Source organism: Aegilops tauschii, chromosome 2 (genome assembly GCF_002575655.3).
Source record: "Aegilops tauschii subsp. strangulata cultivar AL8/78 chromosome 2, Aet v6.0, whole genome shotgun sequence".
Classification (NCBI taxonomy): Eukaryota; Viridiplantae; Streptophyta; class Magnoliopsida; order Poales; family Poaceae; genus Aegilops; species Aegilops tauschii.
In genome coordinates this window covers 58192901-58209078 of record NC_053036.3, presented here as the reverse complement: position 1 = coordinate 58209078, position 16178 = coordinate 58192901, and positions in this window count along the sequence as shown.

The window sequence follows — 16178 nt, the reverse complement described above, 5'->3', positions numbered from 1 at the left end:
CCTCTATTCCTTTCTTCTTCTCCTCTTTTTTTTCTTCTTTTTTTCTTCGATCTTCTCCTCTATTCCTTTTCTTCTTCTCCTCTTTTTATTTATTCTTCGTTTTCTTATGTTTTATCGGGTCTGTCGTCGTCGATATACCCCTCTCCCGATAACTTCAACACGAGGGGGGTCGATATACCCCCTCCCCGATAATATTATTTTCCCATGTACGTATGTCGTCGTTGTCGATATAACCCCCTCCCGATAACTTCAACACGTGGGGGGGTCGATATACCCCCTCCCCGATAACATTATTTTCCCATGTATGTATGTCGTCGTTGTCGATATATATATATATCCCTCCCAGATAACTTCAACATGATGGACGGTCGATATTTATACCCCCTCTCGACCGTGATAACTTATACCACGGGAGCACCCCCCGGCCCTCTCGCTCGACCAAAACTCTCGAGGACACCCAAACCCTAGAAAAAAACGATGTCGGTCTCCTACCCCCTCCCGCCGCGCCCCTACCCTTGAAGCGTTGCCGAGGCCACCCCAAACCCGGAATAAGCTAGGTCTACGTTTGCACTAACCACCTGCTGTCATGTTTGTGTAATAATTGCCATGTTGTAATATTTGCAGAAACAATGGAGCACGGACGAGACGAGCAAGCAGAAGAGGTGTTGGGGGACATAATCTTAGCCGGAGGTGATATCTTGTCGTATCTTAACGACAATGATGGTCTGGAAGAACAGGGTGAAGAAGCAGGCTACGGTGATCGAAGAGTGGAGGAGGAAAGACATGATTATGATGGCTCCGGTGACCCAATGCTGGTGCAAGAAGGAGCCCGTGGTGACGGCTCCGGTGACCGAACAGAGTCCGGCCAGGTAAATATATTAGTTAAGCCTGTGCTGACTAGGTAATTGATGCATTCATTGTTTTGGTATGTACACATATTAATTAACACTCGTCTTTCTTCTTTTTTCTAGCCCTCCGGATCGAGCACAACTTCGGTAAAGAGACGAGGCCCGAAGAGAAAGTTGCGCTCGGATGAAAGGTTTGAGATCACAGCAATCGCGCGCGACGGCCAACCGATTGAACCCATCCGGACAAAGGATGCATTTGCTGCTCAGTGCGGGGTTCTAGTTAGGGACAAGATCCCGATCAGCATCCACCAATGGTATAAGCCTAAGAAGGAAGACCCTGAGGTGTCTTATGTCAATGATATGCAGAAAGATGATCTTTGGACTGAGCTGAAGGCAAATTTCACCCTACCGCGAGAGGAGGATCCGGAGAAGCCAGTTAAAGAGCAATTAATCAAGTCTCATGCTCTTAAGAAGATGGCAGACCTATTCAGGAGGTGGAAGAATGAGCTGAAAACGTTTGTCGACAAAGAAGAGACACCAGAATTCATCGGCCGGTATGAGAAGATCAGAGATCACTGGCCCGCATTTGTGGCCCACAAGACATCGGAAAAGAGTAAGAAGATGTCAGCGACAAACAAGAAGAATGCTGCGAAGAAGAAGCTTCACCATCGCACGGGGTCAGGTGGCTACCTCCAAGCCCGGCCTAAGTGGGCCAAGGCTGAGAATGATCTGCTTGAAAAAGGGATCGAACCACAAACAATGAACTGGACAGACCGTTGCCGGACTTGGTTCTTCGGGCTGGCGGAACCTTGGACCCTGTATCAGGGAGGTGCGTTTGGACGAACGAGCTTTTGAGAATACCAGTCAAGAAGATTCAGCAATATATCGATGCAGCGCAGGAAGGGACGTTCGTTCCAGACAGAGAGAACGACGAGCTCACAATGGCCCTCGAGAATTCTGAGCACCCTGGACGGACACGAGGCACGCCAGGCTCCGTTCCGTGGAAGGCTTGTTTTCCGGACGCAGGCGGTTACAAAAGCCAGGAGAGAAGGAAAAAAATGGAGCAGACCCAAATTCAGAAGCTGCACGAAAGGGTTCAAGCGCTAGAGGAACGAGATGGCAATCGACATGCCGAAACTACCCCTGAAGCTACCCCGCCATCTCAGCGGAGAAGCAGCGTGGCTTCCACCGAGCTGCTTCAGCCGGAGCATGTCTTGACGGCTCCTGCTAGCTACCCCGTGGATGCTACCACGGAGTCTCAACATTGCCACCTTATGGCGCAATGGCAGAACTTCAAAGTCAAGGCGGCTGTTGGCTCTGTTTTACCTCCTGAACCCGGCGCAACCTACCACTGCCGGCCGATTTCAGAAGGATATGCTAGGGTGATGGTGGATGAAATAACGGAGGGATTTGAGGACCTCCAGCTTGACCACCCTACCGGTGAAGGGGAGACTCGGCTGGGTTTAGCTCTGAAGACTCCGTGCCTATGGCGGAAGGAGCTCATCAACCTTCCGAACTGGACGGCTCCGGCGAGTAAGGGCACTCCGCCTCCTCCTACGGCGAGTGATCAGGGCACTCAGCCTCCTTCTCCAGCGCGTGGCGGCACTCCGCCTCCTCCTCCGCCTCCTCCTCCGGCGAGTGATCAGGGCACTCAGCCTCCTTCTCCGGCGCGTGGCGGCACTCCGCCTCCTTCTCCGCCTGCGCCGGCGCGCCACAGCAGCCAGCCTCCTCCTTCTCCGCCTCGTCGGCAAGGGCGGAAGAGACCCGCCGCCGCTCCGACTGCTCCAGCGCGTCGTAGTCCTTCTCCTCCGCCTCGTAAGCAAGGAAAGAAGACAGCCGCAGCCGCTCCGTCTGCTCTGCCGGCGTCTAGCAGTACAGCTGCCAGAGGCGGGAGGCAATACAGATTCGGTCCTTCTCTCAAGACTCCAGAGAAGTTACCATACGAGAGGACCGAGGAGGAAACCAGGAAGATCGTGCGAGCCGAAGTGACAAACTTCTTTGTGTTGGGGAACGTAGTAATTTCAAAAAAATTCCTACGCACACGCAAGATCATGGTGATGCATAGCAACGAGAGGGGAGAGTGTTGTCCACGTACCCTCGTAGACCGACAGCGGAAGCGTTATCACAACGCGGTTGATGTAGTCGTACGTCTTCACGATCCGACCGATCAAGTACCGAACGTACGGCACCTCCGAGTTCTACACACATTCAGCTCGATGACGTCCCTCGAACTCCGATCCAGCCGAGTGTTGAGGGAGAGTTTCGTCAGCACGACGGCGTGGTGACGATGATGATGTTCCACCGACGCAGGGCTTCGCCTAAGCTCCGCAACGGTATTATCGAGGTGTAATATGGTGGAGGGGGGCACCGCACACGGCTAAGAGATCTCAAGGATCAATTGTTGTGTCTCTGGGTGCCCCCCTGCCCCCGTATATAAAGGAGCAAGGGGAAGGCAGCCGGCCAAGGGGAGAGGCGCGCCATAGGGGGGAGTCCTACTCCCACCGGGAGTAGGACTCCTCCTTTCCTTGTGGGAGTAGGAGAAGGGAAGGGGAAAGGAGAAAGAAGGAAGGGTGCGCCCCCCTTCCCTAGTCCAATTCGGACCAGACCATGGGGAGGGGTGCGGCCACCTTTTGAGGCCTTTCTCTCCTTTCCCATATGGCCCATTAAGGCCCAATACGAATTCCCGTAACTCTCCGGTACTCCGAAAAATACCCGAATCACTCGGAACCTTTCTGAAGTCCGAATATAGTCGTCCAATATATCGATCTTTACGTCTCGACCATTTCGAGACTCCTCGTCATATCCCCGATCTCATCCGGGACTCCGAACTCCTTCGGTACATCAAAACTCAATAAAACTGTCATCGTAACGTTAAGCGTGCGGACCCTACGGGTTCGAGAACTATGTAGACATGACCGAGACACGTCTCCGGTCAATAACCAATAGCGGGACCTAGATGCCCATATTGGCTCCCACATATTCTACGAAGATCTTTATCGGTCAGACCGCATAACAACATACGTTGTTCCCTTTGTCACCGGTATGTTACTTGCCCGAGATTTGATCGTCGGTATCTCGATACCTAGTTCAATCTCGTTACCGGCAAGTCTCTTTACTCGTTCCGTAACACATCATCCCGCAACTAACTCATTAGTCACAATGCTTGCATGGCTTATAGTGATGTGCATTACCAAGTGGGCCCAGAGATACCTCTCCGACAATTGGAGTGACAAATCCTAATCTCGAAATACGCCAACCCAACATGTACCTTTGGAGACACATGTAAAGCACCTTTATAATCACCCATTTACGTTGTGACGTTTGGTAGCACACAAAGTGTTCCTCCGGTAAACGGGAGTTGCATAATCTCATAGTCATAGGAACATGTATAAGTCATGAAGAAAGCAATAGCAACATACTAAACGATCGAGTGCTAAGCTAACGGAATGGGTCAAGTCAATCACGTCATTCTCCTAATGAGGTGATCTCGTTAATCAAATGACAACTCATGTCTATGGCTAGGAAACATAACCATCTTTGATTAACGAGCTAGTCAAGTAGAGGCATACTAGTGACACTCTGTTTGTCTATGTATTCACACATGTATTATGTTTCCGGTTAATACAATTCTAGCATGAATAATAAACATTTATCATGATATAAGGAAATATATAATACTTTATTATTGCCTCTAGGGCATATTTCCTTCAGTCTCCCACTTGCACTAGAGTCAATAATCTAGTTCACATCGCCATGTGATTTAACATCAATAATTCACATCACCATGTGATTAACACCCACAGTTCACATCTCTATGTGACCAACACTCAAAGGGTTTACTAGAGTCAATAATCTAGTTCACATCGCTATGTGATTATCACCCAAAGAGTACTAAGGTGTGATCATGTTTTGATTGTGAGATAATTTTAGTCAACGGGTCTGTCACATTCAGATCCGTAAGTATTTTGCAAATTTCTATGTCTACAATGCTCTGCATGAAGCTACTCTAGCTAATTGCTCCCACTTTCAATATGTATCTAGACCGAGACTTAGAGTCATCTATATTAGTGTCAAAACTTGCATCGACGTAACCCTTTACGACGAACCTTTTGTCACTTCCATAATCGAGAAACATGTCCTTATTCCACTAAGGATAATTTTGACCGTTGTCCAGTGATGTACTCCTAGATCTCTATTGTACTCCCATGCCAAAACCAGTGTAGGGTATACAATAGATCTGGTACACAGCATGGCATACTTTACAGAACCTATGGCCAAGGCATAGGGAATGACTTTCATTCTCTTTCTATCTTCTGCCGTGGTCGGGCTTTGAGTCTTTTACTCAATTTCACACCTTGTAACACAGGCAAGAACTCTTTCTTTGACTGTTCTATTTTGAACTACTTCAAAATCTTGTTAAGGTATGTACTCATTGAAAAACTTATCAAGCGTCTTCATCTATATCTATAGATCTTGATGCTCAATATGTAAGCAGCTTCACCGAGGTCTTTCTTTGAAAAACTCCTTTCAAACACTCCTTTATGCTTTGAAGAATAATTCTACATTATTTCCGATCAACAATATGTCATTCACATATACTTACCAGAAATGCTGTAGTGCTCCCACTCACTTTCTTGTAAATACAGGCTTCACCGCAAGTCTGTATAAAACTATATCCTTTGATCAACTTATCAAAGTGTATATTCCAACTCCGAGATGCTTGCACCAGTTCATAGATGGATCGCTGGAGCTTGCATATTTTGTTAGCTCCCTTTGGATCGACAAAACCTTCTGGTTGCATCATATACAACTCTTCTTTAATAAATCCATTTAGGAATGCAGTTTTGTTTATCCATTTGCCATATTTCATAAAATGCGGCAATTGCTAACATGATTCAGACAGACTTAAGCATAGATACGAGTGAGAAACTCTCATCATAGTCAACACCTTGAACTTGTCGAAAAACCTTTTTGCGACAATTCTAGCTTTGTATATAGTAACACTACTATCAGCGTCCGTCTTCCTCTTGGCGATCCATTTATTCTCAATTGCTTGCCGATCATCGGGCAAGTCAACCAAAGTCCACACTTTGTTCTCATACATGGATCTCATCTCAGATTTCATGGCCTCAAGCCATTTTACGGAATCTGGGCTCACCATCGCTTCCTCATAGTTCGTAGGTTCGTCATGGTCAAATAACATGACCTCCAGAACAGGATTACCGTACCACTGTGGTGTGGATCTCACTCTGGTTTACCTACGAGGTTTGGTAGTAACTTGATCTGAAGTTACATGATCATCATCATTAACTTCCTCACTAATTGGTGTAGAAGTCACAGGAACAGATTTCTGTGATGAACTACTTTCCAATAAGGGAGCAGGTACAGTTACCTCATCAAGTTCTACTTTCCTCCCACTCACTTCTTTCGAGAGAAACTCCTTCTCTAGAAAGGATCCATTTTTAGCAACGAATGTCTTGCCTTCGGATCTGTGATAGAAGGTGTACCCAACTGTCTCCTTTGGGTATCTTATGAAGACACATTTCTCCGATTTGGGTTTGAGCTTATCAGGATAAAACTTTTTCACATAAGCATCGCAACCCCAAAATTTTAAGAAACGACAACTTTGGTTTCTTGCCAAACCACAGTTCATAAGGCGTCGTCTCAGCGGATTTTGATGGTGCACTTTTTAACGTGAATGTAGCTGTCTCTAATGCATAACCCCAAAACGATAGTGGTAAATTGGTAAGAGACATCATAGATTGCACTATATCCAATAAAGTACGGTTATGACGTTCGGACACACCATTATGCTGTGGTGTTCCAGGTGGCGTGAGTAGTGAAACTATTTCACATTGTTTTAACTGAAGGCCAAACTCGTAACTCAAATACTCTTCTCTACGATCAGATCATAGAAACTTTATTTTCTTGTCACGATGATTTTCCACTTCACTCTGAAATTCTTTGAACTTTTCAAATGTTTCAGACTTATGTTTCATCAAGTAGATATACCCATATCTGCTCAAATCATCTGTGAAGCTCAGAAAATAATGATACCTGCTACGAGCCTCAATATTCATCGGACCACATACATCTGTATGTATGATTTCCAACAAATCTGTTGCTCTCTCCATAGTTCCGGAGAACGGCGTTTTTAGTCATCTTGCCCATGAGGCACGGTTCGCAAGCATCAAGTGATTCATAATCAAGTGATTCCAAATCCCATCAGTATGGGGTTTCTTCATGCGCTTTACACCAATATGACCTAAACGGCAGTGCCACAAATAAGTTGCACTATCATTATTAACTTTGCATCTTTTGGCTTCATTATTATGAATATGTGTATCACTACGATCGAGATCCAACAAACCATTTTCGTTGGTATGTATGACCATAAAAGGTTTTTATTCATGTAAACAGAACAACAATTGTTCTCTAACTTAAATGAATAACCGTATTGCAATAAACATGATCAAATCATATTCATGCTCAACGCAAACACCAAATAACACTTATTTAGTTTCAACACTAATCCCGAAAGTATAGGGAGTGTGCGATGATGATCATATCAATCTTGGAACTACTTCCAACACACATCGTCACCTCGCCTTTTACTAGTCTCTGTTTATTCTGCAACTCCCGTTTTCGAGTTACTACTCTTTAGCAACTGAACCAGTATCAAATACTGAGGGGTTGCTATAAACACTAGTAAGTACACATCAATAACATGTATATCCAATATACCTTTGTTCACTTTGCCATCCTTCTTATCCACCAAATAGCTGGGGTAGTTCCGCTTCCAGTGACCAGTCCCTTTGCAGTAGAAGCACTTAGTCTCAGGCTTAGGTACAGACTTGGGCTTCTTCACTTGAGTAGCAACTTGTTTGCCATTCTTTTTGAAGTTCCCCTTCTTCCCTTTGCCCTTTTCTTGAAACCAGTGGTCTCGTCAACCATCAACACTTGATGTTTTTCTTGATTTCTACCTTCGTCGATTTCAGCATCACGAAGAGCTCGGGAATTACTTTCGTCATCCCTTGCATACTATAGTTCATCACGAAGTTCTACTAACTTGGTGATGGTGACTAGAGAATTCTGTCAATCACTATTTTATCTGGAAGATAAACTCCCACTTGATTGAAGCGATTGTAGTACCCAGACAATCTGAGCACATGCTCACTAGTTGAGCGATTCTCCTCCATCTTTTAGCTATAGAACTTGTTGGAGACTTCATATCTCTCAACTCGGGTATTTGCTTGAAATATTAACTTCAACTCCTGGAACATCTTATATGGTCCATGACGTTCAAAACGTCTTTGAAGTCCCGATTCTAAGCCGTTAAGCATGGTGCACTAAACTATCAAGTAGTCATCATATTGAGCTAGCCAAACGTTCATAACGTCCGCATCTGCTCCTGCAAAAGGTCTGTCACCTAGCGGTGCATTAAGGACATAATTTTTCTGTGCAGCAATGAGGATAATCCTCAGATCACGGATCCAATCCGCATCTTTGCTACTAACATCTTTCAACATAATTTTTCTCTAGGAACATATCAAAAATAAACACAGGGAAGCAACAACGCGAGCTATTGATCTATAACATAATTTGCAAAATACTATCAGGACTAAGTTCACGATAAATTTAAGTTCAATTAATCATATTACTTAAGAACTCCCACTTAGATAGACATCCCTCTAATCCTCTAAGTGATCACGTGATCCATATCAACTAAACCATGTCCGATCATCACGTGAGATGGAGTAGTTTCAATGGTGAACATCACTATGTTGATCATATCTACTATATGATTCACGCTCGACCTTTCGGTCTCCGTGTTCCGAGGCCATATCTGTTATATGCTAGGCTCGTCAAGTTTAACCTAAGTATTCCGCGTGTGCAACTGTTTTGCACCCGTTGTATTTGAACGTAGAGCCTATCACACCCGATCATCACGTGGTGTCTCGGCACGAAGAACTTTCGCAACGGTGCATACTCAGGGAGAACACTTATACTTTGATAATTTAGTGAAGGATCATCTTATAATGCTACCGTCAAACAAAGCAAGATAAGATGCATAAAGGATTAACATCACATGCAATCAATATAAGTGATATGATATGGCCATCATCATGTTGTGCTTGTGATCTCCATCTCCGAAGCACCGTCATGATCACCATCGTCACCGGCGCGACACCTTGATCACCATCGTAGCATCGTTGTCGTCTCGCCAACTTATTGCTTTTACGACTATCGCTACCGCTTAGTGATAAAGTAAAACTATTACATGGCGATTGCATCTCATACAATAAAGCGACAACCATATGGCTCCTGCCAGTTGCCGATAACTCGGTTACAAAACATGATCATCTCATACAACACATTATATCACATCATGTCTTGACCATATCACATCACCACATGCCCTGCAAAAACAAGTTAGACGTCCTCTACTTTGTTGTTGCATATTTTACGTGGCTGCTACGGGCTTAGCAAGAACCGTTCTTACCTACGCATCAAAACCACAACGATAGTTTGTCAAGTTGGTGCTGTTTTAACCTTCGCAAGGACCGGGCGTAGCCACACTCGGTTCAACTGAAGTGAGAGAGACAGACACCCGCCGGTCACCTTTAAGCAACGAGTGCTCGCAACGGTGAAACCAGTCTCGCATAAGCGTACGCGTAATGTCGGTCCGGGCCGCTTCATCTCACAATACCGCTGAACCAAAGTATGACATGCTGGTAAGCAGTATGACTTATATCACCCACAACTCACTTGTGTTCTACTCGTGCATAGCATCAACGCATAAAACCAGGCTCGGATGCCACTGTTGGGGAACGTAGTAATTTCAAAAAAATTCCTACGCACACGCAAGATCATGGTGATGCATAGCAACGAGAGGGGAGAGTGTTGTCCACGCACCCTCGTAGACCGACAGCGGAAGCGTTATCACAACGCGGTTGATGTAGTCGTACGTCTTCACGATCCGACCGATCAAGTACCGAACGTACGGCACCTCCGAGTTCTACACACGTTCAGCTCGATGACGTCCCTCGAACTCCGATCCAGCCGAGTGTTGAGGGAGAGTTTCGTCACCACGACGGCGTGGTGACGATGATGATGTTCCACCGACGCAGGGCTTCGCCTAAGCTCCGCAACGGTATTATCGAGGTGTAATATGGTGGAGGGGGCACCGCACACGGCTAAGAGATCTCAAGGATCAATTGTTGTGTCTCTGGGGTGCCCCCTGCCCCCGTATATAAAGGAGCAAGGGGAAGGCAGCCGGCCAAGGGGAGAGGCGCGCCATAGGAGGGGAGTCCTACTCCCACCGGGAGTAGGACTCCTCCTTTCCTTGTGGGAGTAGGAGAAGGGAAGGGGAAAGGAGAAAGAAGGAAGGGTGCGCCCCCCCTTCCCTAGTCCAATTCGGACCAGACCATGGGGAGGGGTGCGGCCACCTTTTGAGGCCTTTCTCTCCTTTCCCGTATGGCCCATTAAGGCCCAATACGAATTCCCGTAACTCTCCGGTACTCCGAAAAATACCCGAATCACTCGGAACCTTTCCGAAGTCCGAATATAGTCGTCCAATATATCGATCTTTACGTCTCGACCATTTCGAGACTCCTCGTCATATCCCCGATCTCATCCGGGACTCCGAACTCCTTCGGTACATCAAAACTCAATAAAACTGTCATCGTAACGTTAAGCGTGCGGACCCTACGGGTTCGAGAACTATGTAGACATGACCGAGACACGTCTCCGGTCAATAACCAATAGCGGGACCTAGATGCCCATATTGGCTCCCACATATTCTACGAAGATCTTTATCGGTCAGACCGCATAACAACATACGTTGTTCCCTTTGTCACCGGTATGTTACTTGCCCGAGATTTGATCGTCGGTATCTCGATACCTAGTTCAATCTCGTTACTGGCAAGTCTCTTTACTCGTTCCGTAACACATCATCCCGCAACTAACTCATTAGTCACAATGCTTGCATGGCTTATAGTGATGTGCATTACCGAGTGGGCCCAGAGATACCTCTCCGACAATTGGAGTGACAAATCCTAATCTCGAAATATGCCAACCCAACATGTACCTTTGGAGACACCTGTAGAGCACCTTTATAATCACCCATTTACGTTGTGACGTTTGGTAGCACACAAAGTGTTCCTCCGGTAAACGGGAGTTGCATAATCTCATAGTCATAGGAACATGTATAAGTCATGAAGAAAGCAATAGCAACATACTAAACGATCGAGTGCTAAGCTAACGGAATGGGTCAAGTCAATCACGTCATTCTCCTAATGAGGTGATCTCGTTAATCAAATGACAACTCATGTCTATGGCTAGGAAACATAACCATCTTTGATTAACGAGCTAGTCAAGTAGAGGCATACTAGTGACACTCTGTTTGTCTATGTATTCACACATGTATTATGTTTCCGGTTAATACAATTCTAGCATGAATAATAAACATTTATCATGATATAAGGAAATATATAATACTTTATTATTGCCTCTAAGGCATATTTCCTTCACTTTGAAGGGGTGAAAGTAAAGAAACATCCACCTCTGGAGGAGAAGGTAGATCCGGTGAAAGCAAAGCGCACTCTGGCTGCCCTGACAAAACCACCAAAGTCTCTGCCGAGAGGCAACTATGAGCGCATTCTTGCAAAGACATATGCCGAAGCGGAGCGGTCGGGAAGTACTGCCAGTGATCAAAGGTTAAAAGAACGACGAGCTGGGAAAAAAATTGCCCAGCTCGGCGAACAAGCGAACCAATCGTGCCCCCCGCTCAAGGTGTCAAAAGACATCGTCGCTAATGATCCGAGGATGGTGGCCGGTTATAGCAATATTGGAGATTACCTGCCCGACGATGTACATTATGAAATCATGGAGGTGGACGAACACAAATACCATTACGGGAAGCCTCTCGTCAAAGATGAAAGATCTCTAACAACGATGATGCGAAGATTACATGATTGGTACATGAAAACCTGCAGAGAGTCTGATGGGATGAATACTTTGACGCTGAGAGTTAAACCGGAGCATGACCTCGTTGGAATTGAACTGCTGAATGTTCCATTTGAGGATTTCTTCCAGTTTTACAATCAAAAGGCCCTCGATAAAACAACGATCACTTGCTACTGTCTGTAAGTAGTACTACTTCTGTCATTAAGTCTCTCTATATAGGTCAGCTCTTTCATTGCATGTATTTATAATTACCCTCACTATATTATGCTGATTGAAGATCGCCGAATTGAAGAAAAGACAAATCGGTGATATTGGGTTCATTAACACAAATCTCATAGATGCATATACGGTTGAAAAACATGCCAAAGAAGCCGAGGCCAACTTGCTACGATCGTTGGTATTAAATCAAAACAAAGATATAATACTCTTTCCTTACAACTTCAAGTGAGTGTTACTATCTTGTGCATATTCGGTTTCCCTTATTAGTCCAGGTTATGGTAATGTAATTGATAACTTATGCATGCATGCGCAGCTTTCACTATATTCTCCTAGAGATTAAGCTTGAGCAGGGAGTAGTAACCGTCTTAGACTCGAGACGAAAAGATCCCCAGGACTATGCGAACATGACTCAAATGCTCGAGAAGTAAGTTAAATCGATCATTATCCACCATATCAGCAACTTTTTTCATTTCCTGATATCAAGTAATTGTTTTCTTTGTCTGGCAGGGTTTGGAGAAAATTCACCACAAAAGCTCCGGGACTGCCGAAGAAGCTGCAATTTAAACACCCGAAAGTAAGTACTATAGTAGCATGTTCCGCGCATCTCCTAGTGATTCAAGTGCTAGTTTCATCAATACCATTTAGCATGCTTGCTTATCAGTTTGATTGACCTCTATTTCTTGTAAAGTGGTTGTGGCAGGAACCCGGGAATAATTACTGTGGATACTACGTTTGCGAGTCCATCCGCTACACGACATGTGAGCGGGGCTACTCTGACGAACAATATGAAGTGCGTAAGCAATAATATTCACAATTTTATTTTATTACCATCATTTGTGTTGAGTTTCATTTATTCATATATATATATATATATGTATTGACCCCCTTCTTCAAATTAGATGTTTCGGAAGCGGGATGAACTCGTAGCACCAGATCGTATGCGAGCAATTCAAGAGGAATTGGCGGCATTCTTCCTTGACCACGTGATCGCTGAAAACGGAGAATACTATGTGGACCCTGTGTTCTTACAATTTAATTAGGAGATTGTATTGTAAGATATAATTATTGTATATATGTAGCCGGTATTGTCGGATAGATATATGAGAACTTGTTGTTCGACCAATCTCTCGGAGAAGGAGAGGTGGTCGATATCACTTCTCTCTGTATGCATATGTTCATGACGATCTTCTGTTTCCTTCATTTGATTACTAGCTAGCGTGTCTAGTCCTCTCCATACGTATATAGTACGTAGCGTCGACCAAGCACGGAGATAAGAGAGGACACTTCTCTCTATTAATTAGCTAGCTAACACAATATATGAAACACCTAAATTAACCCCCCAACCCCCCCTTTTAAAAAAACAAAAACCCCAGCCCCTGAAATGCTGACGCGTGGATGCCTATTGGTCCCGGTTGGTGACACCAACCGGGACAAAAGGCCCTGCCTATTGGTCCCGGTTGGTGGCACCAACCGGGACCAAAGGCCCCCCTGCCTGGGCTGGCAGCAGCGGTCACGTGGAGGACCTTCTGTCCCGGTTCGTGTAAGAACCGGGATTAAAGGGGTAGTGCTTTAGTAACGACCCTTTAGTCCCGGTTCGAAAACCGGGACAAAAGGCCCTTACAAACCGGGGTAAAAGCCCCTTTTCCTACTAGTGAATCCACTGAGGCCATCATCGATCGAATCTCGCAGGATCCGACGAAGACATACCTCCACGCGTCATCTGACAACGCTTGACGCACAATCCAAAGGGGCATTGAACGCGGGAGACATTATTCCTACTAGGGGACATTGTCGCTGCCACACAGACCGTATTGTTAACTAGGACAACCGGTGGAAAACTAAGGACATAGTCCTAACATGATTTTTAGATGTTTTCCATATAGGCGTACTTTTGATGGATGAGTTGCGCGCCGACTGGCTGACGTGAGGAAAACATCCACCGCCTTCTGAGCCGATGGATTTGCAAGGTACAAGTTTGATCAACCATTGAGTGTGATTGTGCCGGTTTGCAGCATATGCCATGTTGCACTTGCTGTTTGCAACATAGGCCATTTTGCGCTTGTCGATATGTGATCGCATCATCTTGTCCACGGTCCACCCACAGGTGGACGTTTGTAACATGGGTTATGGTCACCTCTACCTTCAGAACGTTGCAAACACATATGTCTCTGTTCACCCATTGCATGATGTGGTAACCTGCAACAACGACGACAACACCGAGCATGGCAGCATCCGGAGGTGAGCGGCGGCCAGCGATGTCATCCTAAGGAGGAGGAAGAGGGCGAGTAACTTGCAGAGGCATCAACCAGCTCCATGCTTCATTCTCAGGTCTGGATCAAAGGTCATGTGTATGCTTGATCTGAAGGCATAGGAAAAGGTGTTGAAGCACCATGCCCGGGCCCTTTACAGCACATCGCCTGGAATAGCCGGAGTTGTGACGTCGAGGCGTGCACACTTGATTCGAAGGCGAAAAGGAGAGATGAAGGGGGAGACGGTATGAGAGACACTAGGGTTTAGGGTTTAGAGATGAAGATGAAGACAATGCAGGTGCGGTTGATGCTTCTTGGGAGGGATGGGGATGACGTGTCGCTCGCAGAAGACGGTCGACGGACATGGTTGTATCAGCCGGGTGATTTCTCAATTTTGATCCTCATGGTTTTTACTAGAAATGTAATGAGCCGAACCTAAAGTGAAATTCTCGGTGCCCTGTCTGTACTAGCGTACTCTGTATTTTGTCCGTGGCGGATCGTTGGGTCGGTCTCTGGGTGCCGCGCCCCCCGGTTTGGTACGTGATCCGCCTACCTGTTGCTGACGAGGAGAGAGGAGAGAAACCATAAGAGAGAGAGTTTTATTTTTTGCGAAATATTGAGAGAGAGATACCACCACCGGAACATGCATGATTCCACGTCCATGTGGGGCTCCTCCCGCCTCATGTCCACGGATAGATGCGGATGCGATGCACCGCCGCTGCCGCTGCCTCTGGCTCCTCCGTGCCGCTAGTACAGCAGCAGCAGTGACCGTGTTCCGTTTGGTTCTGCGTAGCTCAGGTGCATGGGTCACGTAGCACCTAGTGAGCCTCCGTTATCCGTGGGGTTTTCCGTTGGCGCCTTCGTCTTCCTGTGTGCCGCCGAACGGAGCCCCGCCACACGCTTCAACGGCGGGTTCATTTTTCTATTTCTGATTCTTGCCGGCCGCTTCAGTCACTGAAAAGAAAGATGGCGGCGAGAATCACGGCTGTATGCAGGTAATTACTGGGGAACCACGCCACCCCATTGCTGTTGACGGGCCATAGCAGCCGTATCCGGGCCGGTAATGACTGTTATCGGAGTGCTAGCAAGAATCGCGGCTGTCTGTACCGGCCATAGCAGCCGTATCCGGGCCGGTAATGACTGTTATCGGATCGTGATCGTGCTCTGTGATGGCGGAATCAACGCTCGCGGGCGTTAGGTGGAGGCGAAACGTGCATTTTGACTCGCCTAAATGGCAAAGCGTACGTTCGGTGCATGATCATTCCACGGAAGATAAGTGTAGCCCAGTGGTCAAAGACGCACAGTCGACGCATGAACCGAATTGCGAAATGAGTGCACCGACACACTAGAAGTACTCCGAGGGAGTACAACAGTATTCTATAGTAGTTATAACTAGCATAGCCAACGGAAAAAACGAGGGAGACATTTCTCACCTATCTTCATTGATTCCCGTGAGCCGAAGCTAACGTAAAATATTTCTAGACCATCTACACGAACTGGTGAGAAATTACAGTTGCGTCCGAGGCTGACGACGGCGCGCGATGCCCGTGGGCGCCGTTCCCTTCATGAAGGTGTTGCCTTGGCCGCGATCCAACTCCCCTCCCTTGTGCTTGAGGAAAATCCTTGGTCCGACCTCCGGACCAGGCGATAGCGATGTCATGGCGTCGTTTTCTCTTTGGAAGCATCGTCTTGTGGCTCGAGGAGTCCCGATGGTACGGCACGAGTCGGTGTCGGCTACTGTTCTGGGGTGTGGGCCTCTAAGGTGCAATGTACATAATAGTCGGCGCTCTCACGACGACACCTTCTCTAGGTCTGCCCAGGCCCTGACTTTCTCTTAACGCAATGGGTGGGAGTACATTAGTTTGTGTTGGCTTGAGGTCTTGGTCATGTTGTA